We start from the raw sequence: 9,425 nt of genomic DNA on the forward strand, positions 1-9,425 counted from the left end.
TTTCCCCCCCAACCCCTGATAGCACCCCCCATCCCAATGTACCTGTTATCAAGCAGCCATTGTGAACTGATTTAACTTCCCCCTAATGCCCTCAAATCTCTGTACTTAGCCTAAATGTCTAGCAAACATCACCAAATGAGGCCCCAAACAGCCTAATGAACTATATAGTAAACCATGAGAGTCTTTGACCTTGGACTAATATCATGCATAGTTTGTACAAGATATAAGTACGTGCCAAAGTGCTGCTCAAAAGTGTGTTCATGGAGTACTCATGTTAAAACTTGTGCTAAAACTAATTAGGCAACTTCCCAGTAAGCATCTTGTGTAGATACCCCAGTATTTCCTATAGACTTACCTTCTGGAAGGTCCAAAAAGAAGAAGCCTCTTAAAGAAGGAAAAATAGAACAGGAAGTTCACTAATTTCTTCAGTGACCACAGCAAAGCTGTCAGCATGACAACAATAGAAAAGCAGTAAAAAAATCTGATTTTTTAAATTCCCTTTACCACTTTAAACTTAGTTATGAAAACTTGCTAAACCACCTGCTGGTCCTGTGAGTAACTGAGTTCCTCAGCCCAGACAGAGACAAAACACTATCATACTTTATCCCCCTATATTAGCAGAATAGCTGAATCTGAAAAGCAAAAATACTATAATTCAAAACACTATATAGTCTTACTGCAGAGTTTGTTGTTGTCTCAGGGAACTCTCAGTCCACAAGGTGAGATATTTGCATTGTTTAAGTAATTCCAACAAAGCAGATGAGCTTGCATTCATATTACTTAGACAAGACAAGTAATGAGACAGATTTACTACTGCACTCTGGAATATTATAAAAAGCTGTCTTAATTGGATTAAGGAGTTTAACAATAGACTTTGGAATTTATAAGTCCTGCTGTTATTCAGGAATCTTTTAAAAGCTTATTTGAAATACTTCACTGAATCTTATTTAAGGACATATAACAAATTATAGTATTGACTATTAATATGATACTACCATTGTTTTATTAATGTAGGAGTAATATTGTAGCTGTGGTGGTTCCGGAAATATGTAAGAGGCAAGGATTTTTGTTGTAATATCTTCAATAAAAAACCCAGTAAAAGGTATCACCCACTTGCCTTTCACTTATTGCCTGGATCATCACAGCTACAGTATCACTGCAACACTACCAAAACGATGGTAGTATCATGTTATGGGTTAACGCTGTAATTTTTTGTGGATCTCTTGTGTTGAGTCCAGTAAAAGATATCACCTACAAAAATCTTGCCACTATCATTGTTTGTAATAATGCAATATTCATGATGTAAATCTACATGGGATGTATGTAAAAGACCAGGTATATTACTTACCTCTTTTCATTTTTCTAAAGAATCAGTTTATAAAATTCCAACCTCTGAAGGACCACAGACTCAATTTCCAGCAAGATCAGTTGAATCCCTCATCCTCTTAAGAGAGAATATGCAACGTACAATTCTTGTATATGAGACTTTAAACCCAAAGTCAAGTCTGCTCCATGTAGATAGGTACTATTCCATGAAACCCATAGGACTTGGGTTTACTCTAAAATCCTTGCTAAAAATGTTATCACGGTGGGCTTTTTTTCTACAGTGCTGGAAAACTTTTTCTATCGTTCATGATTGAATGTATTAATGAAACAAGCATGTGTTCAGAGGCTATTAGCTACAAGACATATGCCCTACAGTCCCATTGTTCATCATAGTTTGCAGTTTATTGACCTGGATCACTGACATTGTTCAGTCATAATGGTTGACCACAGGTGTAATCACTGAGGGAAAAATAGCTTCTTTTCAGAAGCCGCTTTTGTTGTTTTCACTGATGCTGTTTCTAAAATTAAGTCACAGGTAAATGAAAATCAATGACTTCTTGGTAACAGATGTACATTCCAGATGTCAATAGAAAGTGGGTTGTATCACTGTTATCAACCTGTACTTGTCATTCAATCTTTTTATCACATTTTTGTAAATGCTGAGAGCTACATAGTGAAGAAAGTTCTTTTGATAAGTGATACTGTATCTCAGTTGCACATACTCTTCAATCAAGTGTCTTCAGTTATTCAAAATTTTTTTTTATAAATAATAATTAGTTCATTTATCATAGTTGACAGAGAAGATGTGAAATTTAAAAAGGGAAATGAATCATTAAAGATAGCTGACCCCAATGAATGGGCTTGGGGAATGCATTTCAAATACAGAAGTCAGAATGGATAAAATCATGGAAAGGAGTGGTGATGGAGTCAAGGCTGGCTTCAGCTGGTAGAGCACCTGGGGAGGACACAAGATCAAAACTGATCCTTATTTATCAGAAGGAGTAGAAATTGGATGGTGAAACTCCCCCCAAAATGTACATCTTATTTTGACAGTGGCATTTTGGACATAGTGGGTGAATCTACATGTGCCCCTGACTATTGTTCCTGTGCAGTAGTTGCTAAAACAAATACTAAATGACTGCACAGTAACTACCAATACTGTGCAGTCTCAGCAGTGCACGGGATGTTTCAGCAACATCAGTGTCACAATTTGTGCCCACTGATGCTACGTCAGTGTAGTGATGAGTTACGTCACCATAGCATTGAGTTACGTCACCGTAGCTTGTCGCTATGGAGACATAGTGTCTCATGTAGACCCGTACACTGAAGAGAGGCCAAGTGAGTAGGCTGAAGACCAGGGGGATGTGAACAAGCAATTTGTATCTTGGGACAGAAAGGAGATGGTGAAAGAAATTACAAAGTTTTTCTGCTTCCAAAGAAAGACAGTGTTCCTTGGTCATCTAAGTGTCATAGTGCCAATGTGCAAGTTATAACCCTCTGCTCTTCCATTCTATTAACATGTGTCATTGATCAAAAATGTAAGTAATAAAGATTGCACTGGTCTCTAGCAGAAATAGCTCTGTTGCTACATCAACAGACAGACAGCGTAGATCTGAGTGGTTTTATCTTCTAACTAATGACAACATTTTTTGCAGGTGGATATTAACCTGGTTTAATATACCTAATCCCAATTCACTAGAAAATGCACACAATAATTTATATATCTAACAAAGTTCAATGACCAAAGACCTAATGAAAGGAGTTTAAAATAGCACTGATATCTGCTAATTACTCTCCAGTATTTGTAAAATCTGCTTCAAAGCTTCATAGTGCATTGTCTTTCCCTACCAATATCATGAGGCAGAAATTAGCATAGCTGTGCTTGTTGAGTATTTTGCAACACCACTGATTATACACAGGTGAAAGAGCCAACAGGGGGAGCAGGTAGGCTTTCCTGGTTCTAGTGACTTTATTTAACTTGGTGAGGCCAATGTACTTTTATTTTTATTGAGGCATTCGGGGTCCAGAATCTGAAAATTATACTAAATGAACAGAAAATATGTCATTCTTTTTCTTTTCTTCACTTTTTGGTTGTTTACTTACCATTGGAGAAATACTTTATTTCTTAAGTACAACATAAAAATATTTTTAAGAGAATCAGAGTTTTTTTGTCTAGTTTTTGTTCTAGTTATATAAGCAAGGGTATGGACTAAAAAAAAAATTAGCCTGGGATGAAAAAATGTAGTCTAGTTCCCTTTGCTCCATGGCAAATTGATGTCTATACTCTTAGTTAAACTAAAATAAAACTTTTCTTATATCTGAGCTGATATAGGAGTTCTGTATCTTGAAAACCTTGAATGTTTTTTAAAAAGACAACAGTGTTTGAGTTTTATAGTAAAAATATTTAAAAATTAATGTGAATTCTAGATATGAAAAATAATATTCATAGATTTGTAGCTTATAAAAATGATTATTGTGGTACTCTGATCTCAGTTTATGTCACAGAACTCCCCTGAATGAATTCTTGTTTGAACTAGAACTCTTTTAGAAAGGTGTCCAACCTTCACTGAAAGATTTTCAGTGAGGACAATAAATACAACCCTTGGCAACCTGTTTCTATGGTTGATCGCTCTCTATGTTAAAATTGCCTTAAATTGTTTGAATTTTCCTAGCTTCATCTTCCAGATACTGGATATTGTTCTACCTCTGTCCACTGGATTGAAGAGCCTGCTATGAACAAATTTATCTTATATAGATACTTATATACTATGATAAAGTCACCCCTTAACACTACTTACGATAAGTAAATAGATTGTGCTCCTTACATCTTGCACTAAACAGAAAGCTCTTCAATCCATTAGACTTTCTTCCCACTTTTCTCTGACTCATCCTAAGTTTTCAACCTCCGTCTTGAATTGTGGATGCCAGAACTCAACACTGTGTTTCAGTAGAGGGTATACAGGCAGAGGTGTAAAAAGCAGCTGTGTGCACATGGCAAGTGGTGATGCAAGAGCCAGAAGCAACTTCTACCTGCTGGTGTTGCTGGTATTGACATACAGCTGTGGCAACAATTTATTTTCTTCCACCTGCCACTGCCCCTGAGGCTGCTGCCCCAGTTTTGCCCCACCTTAATTATTTACTGTATAGAGGCCAAATACAGAGGTAATCTTTTGTTTCCATTCAGATCCCCCTGCTTATACGTGCAAGGATTGACCACTATGTTGCATTGGACTGTCATTTTCAGCTACTTATCCACTCTGGCCCCCTAGGTATTTTTAGAGTCACTGACTGTCAAGATAGAGCCCCATAAACTATAACATGGTCTACAGTCTTATTCCTTGATGCATACTTTACATTTAGCCTTATTTAAATAAATATTGTGTCTGGGTCCAACTAACCAAGTCTTTTAGATCACCCATTATCAATAGCTGTTTCCTCCCACACACATTATTTATCATTTCACTCATCTTTATGCCCTGCAAACTTTCTCAGCTATGATTTCATGTTTTCTGCTCAATTACTGTTAAACCATCAAAAGCAAGGAATCAATCCATTCCTGTGGGATCCTGTAGACAAGAACCCCACCAGGTGGTGATAATTTCCCTACTTACAATTACATTTTGAGATCTATCAGTTAGTCTAGAGATTTATTAGCTAAAATGATCAGAATGGAAACTTAAGGCCAAATATTTCATCCTCTGAATAGCAGTGTCAAACTCACTTGGCCTCATGGGCTGAATGAGTGGTGAGGGGCCAGTCCACAGGCTGGCTTGAACCCAGCGACTAGCACCACGTGCTGAATTCAGTGTGCAATATGCTGGATTCAGTGTGTGTCCTGGAATGACCAGAGTGATCACAATGTATGGCCTGCTTTGCACAGCAGTGCCCACTCTGGGATACGCTACTGGATCCAGCACAGGGTCTATGTGTGCTGGAGCGGGTGCTACATGTGGTACAGTCCTGGCTTGGGCAGGCACCATGTGTGGTGTGTGGGACCGTCCATTGCATCCCAAATGCCTCCTGTAGGTCAACTCTGAGACCCACAGGCAGCATTGGGGATAGGATGATAAAGGTCCTTGGGCCAGATCCAGCCCAGGGGCTGTATCTTTGACATCCCTGCTCTAAAGTAAGACATCTCCTTCAGTGGAATTGAGATGAAGCAACAAACCTTTTGAAAGAGCTTTCTCTGTTGTTTGACACCTGGACTTCCTTCATCAATCTTTGATAGTTCATTGTTATAGTACTATTCTACTCCTAATAAGTCTTTACTCATGACAAAGACTCCTAGCGAAATCATGAGTTCAGTTTGGGAGGTGATGAATTTTAAACATATAGTAGACTTAGGAATGATGAATCAGAGTGCATGACCTTTTTTTAAGCCTCGCTTTTTACTGACAAACTGCTAGATTTTTTGCTTTTGTTGTACCAATAATATGAATCACGGTTCTCAGTAACATAATTCAATTTCTTTATACAGACCATGCTAATTAGTATTAATATAATATGATCTATTCTAAGTTTATAGTTATAAGCTAATACTACCTTTAAGTTTTTCCCTCTTTTCCTCCTCTTCTGTCGGAAACATTTTACTAAGGCCTGTTACAGGAAAAAAAAATTAAAATGCAAAGATTTCCTTAAACTTGAAAGCATATTTTTCCTCTCTTGTTTCTTCTCATGGAATTATCTTCCTGTAGTTTTACTAGGCCATATTTTCCTCTCATTTACACTTGTTCTACTTCATGGAAGACAATTATCTTGTATTGGGAAAACTGGTGAGACAATCTGGCCAGCTGACTTCTAGAAATGATATCTTTTTATTGGGTTTGGTGACAGAATGAAAAAAAAAACCCTCTTTAGTAAAACAGTATGGAATTTAGAAGAAAACAGCATCCAGACTGGTGGCAAGTTGTTATTATTGTAACTATTGCTAGTGACTTGTTATGACACCTAAGAATTTTTCCTACACTATTCTAACCTAACCCCCCCCACAAATTATTATTGTTAAACAGTCTGGATCTCCTTGTCCTGTTACTGCTGGTTTACCCATGTATTATACTTTGTGTTTTAGGTCTTTACCTGCATTGGTTAGATATGTACTCCTCACAACATACTGTAGGGTCAAAGCCTTAGGTTGTAAATTCTTTGAAGCAAGCAATTTAGTTCACAGTGTAAGTGTATAGTGTAGAGTACAATTGGATCCAATTTGGTTTAGCTCTCTAGGCATTACCAGAAAGCTAATGTTTTACTGTCTATCAGATAAAACATGCTTCATCTTAAATTATTCTTATGTTTCTGGTGAAAGACTTTATATGCACATAGAGTAGCTATGTTTTATACTAAAAGATAAAATAACATTAGCCATTTTCATTATTTTTCAACCAGTAAAGGCATTTTTCAGGAAGTAGATTTCTTTAAAATGTAATTAAATTTAATTTTTATACAAGCAACAAGTGAGCTCAAGTTAGTTTGCTTTTGATTGTTTCCTGCATAGCTGCAATTAAGACAGCTAAACAGAATTTGTATTTGTTTTCTGCTTTATTTAAACATTAACATCTCTGTCAAAGACTGTATTTCTACCCCACTGAATCTGTAGAGTTATGCTGTTAAATGCAGCATTTATTTAAGAAATATTTACCAGAGGCAATGACTGTGAATCTGATTGTTCCACTGAATAAGTGAACAGAGGTTTATCTTTGTGAAGATTTCTCCTAGGCCATGTGAAATTGGGATTGGTGAGTCACTTAATTGCCACTTTCTTCTCCTTGCCCAGGCTTTTGTTGTGATTTCTTCATGGGGCACATTACCTGAGCACTGCAAAGATTTTTTTAAAAAGGAAGGGGTGACAGTGACTTCTGCTACCTCCCCATAATCCTGTGGCAAATGTGGGCAGAAGGTAATGTTCTAGTCTAGGTTCTAGTCCTTTTTTGGTGTTAAGTCAGATACTTTAGGGAGCTCTGTTCTCATTCCTTATATTCTACAAAGGCAAACACCTGTGCAGAATTCCCTGGTATCATGACCTAGTAAAGCTGCATTTCTCAGGAACTAGGGCAGGGGGAAAAGAGTTTAGGAGTTTCAGATGGTTAGTGTCTATGCTGATCCTAGTCAATATCAGGCATGGAGGCTGGGCCCTGATTCTTCCATGGAAAGGGGAGGCCAACAGAATTTAATAAAAGAAATGAAAAGAAAAATCCAACAAAAGAATATTAAAAAACATTTCTGTATGCAGGATATATTTACAAAGAAAGACAAATGTCCTCTCTTGCTTTATTGAGTGAAATATCAAACCTCATTTATGTTTAAAATACACTCATTATTCAACATCAAATGGCAGACTTATTTGCATTGTACTTATTTGCATAGGGTTTTTTAAAAATTTTCCTTTGTAAGATATCTTGTTTGTTTGTTTATGTTGTTCTTTCTGATAAAGTTGAAAAAGTTTGTTTTAAATTACACTTATCTCTAGGTCTATATATTTGCATTTCAGTTCATTTCTTTAAAAAAACTAGACCCTTATTGAATTCCGCAATTCCAGTTTTGGATCAATCATATATATATGTGTATGCATATGTATATGTATTATATTTGTATATGTATATGTATTTGTATATGTATATGTATTATATTTATATATGCACATACCTACATATATGAACAGATATATGCCTCCCCTAACTTTATTATTATACCAATTAAAAATATATTTGCAAATATGTCTTAGAAGTATAGCCAGGTGTGCAGGTGAAATCTATCATGGAGAAGGTATCAATAAAACTTGGTTCCAAACAAAATGATCTTCCTGTTCCACCTCTGTATGTCACCTAATGCAAACAAATGTATCCCATGGCTGTGCAGATATACGTCTATGGATATTTCTTTCTTTTTTTAAATCACCATCATTGTTGTTGTTATTATTTATTATTCCCTTAGACCAAAGCTTGCAAATAATTTAGGCACCTAACTCCAGTTTCCACAGGCAGATACAGGTGTCTAGCATATGCAAAAGCCAGGGTATGCGTTACAGTGTCTAAATGTGGATTTCAGAGCCAATCCAAGCAGGGCATATGGCCTGGGGCAAATCAGCCCTGCTCTGATCCCATGTGCCCCAAATCCCAAGAAGCTGCCACTGCCATCTACAGCACCAGTGGGGGGAGGAGAGGGGGGGGAGAGGTAGCAAGTGGCCTGATGTGAAGCTGGCAGTGGCAGCATGGAGTTGCCACAGCTGCTCCACCCAGCTCTGGAGGGCCCCCCAAAGCATGGAGCCCAGGGCAGTTGCCCTGATTTGCCCCCCCACCCGGTAGATTCAGTTGCCTAATCTTTAGACATCCTGGTTTGAAAAGCTTTCCATAAAGTAGGTACCTCTCATCATTCAAAGAACAGAATTGTAGTAAATTAGGGTTGGAAGGGACCTCAGGAGGTCATCTAGTCCAACCCCCTGCTCAAAGCAGGGCCATCCCCAACTAGATCATCCCAGCCAAGGCTTTGTCTGGCCAGGTCTTTAAAATCTCCAAGGATGGAGCTTCCACCATTCCCTGGGTAACCTGTTCCAGTGTTTTACTACCCTCCTAGTGAGAAAATTCCTCCTAATATCTAACCTAAACTTCCCTTGCTGCAACTTGAGCCCATTGCTCCTTGTTCTGTCATCTGCCACCACTGAGAACAGTCTAGCTCCATCCTCTTTCCAACCCCTCTTCAGGCAGCGGTCCCTCTACGCTGTGTGGCGCATGCAGCCCCCCAGGCGCCTGGCAGCTGTGCGCACCATGCAGCTTAGAGGGAACACTGCCTTCCGGTAGCTGAAGGCTGCTATTAAATCCCCTCTCAATCTCCTCTTCTCTAGACTAACTAAGCCCAGTTCCCTCAGTCTTTCCTTAGAAGCCATGTGCCCCAGATTGTCTCCGGGGGGAGTGGGGGAGCTAAGTGTGTGTGTGTGTGGGGGGGGAAGCTAAAGGAGTTAGGTGCCTAGCTTCTGTTGCCTGTCAGAAGGAGCCGGGCCTCTAACTCCCTTAGGCTCCCTAGACAAATGACTCCAGCCTGCCCGCGGGCAGTTCGGGAGCCGCCTTTCGCCGTGCGGCCGGCGGGCGGCGGGCGGGGCCGTGCTGCAG

The sequence above is a fragment of the Gavialis gangeticus genome, unplaced genomic scaffold (assembly GCF_001723915.1).
Source record: "Gavialis gangeticus isolate Ggan-Ray unplaced genomic scaffold, GavGan_comp1, whole genome shotgun sequence".
NCBI lineage: Eukaryota > Metazoa > Chordata > Crocodylia > Gavialidae > Gavialis > Gavialis gangeticus.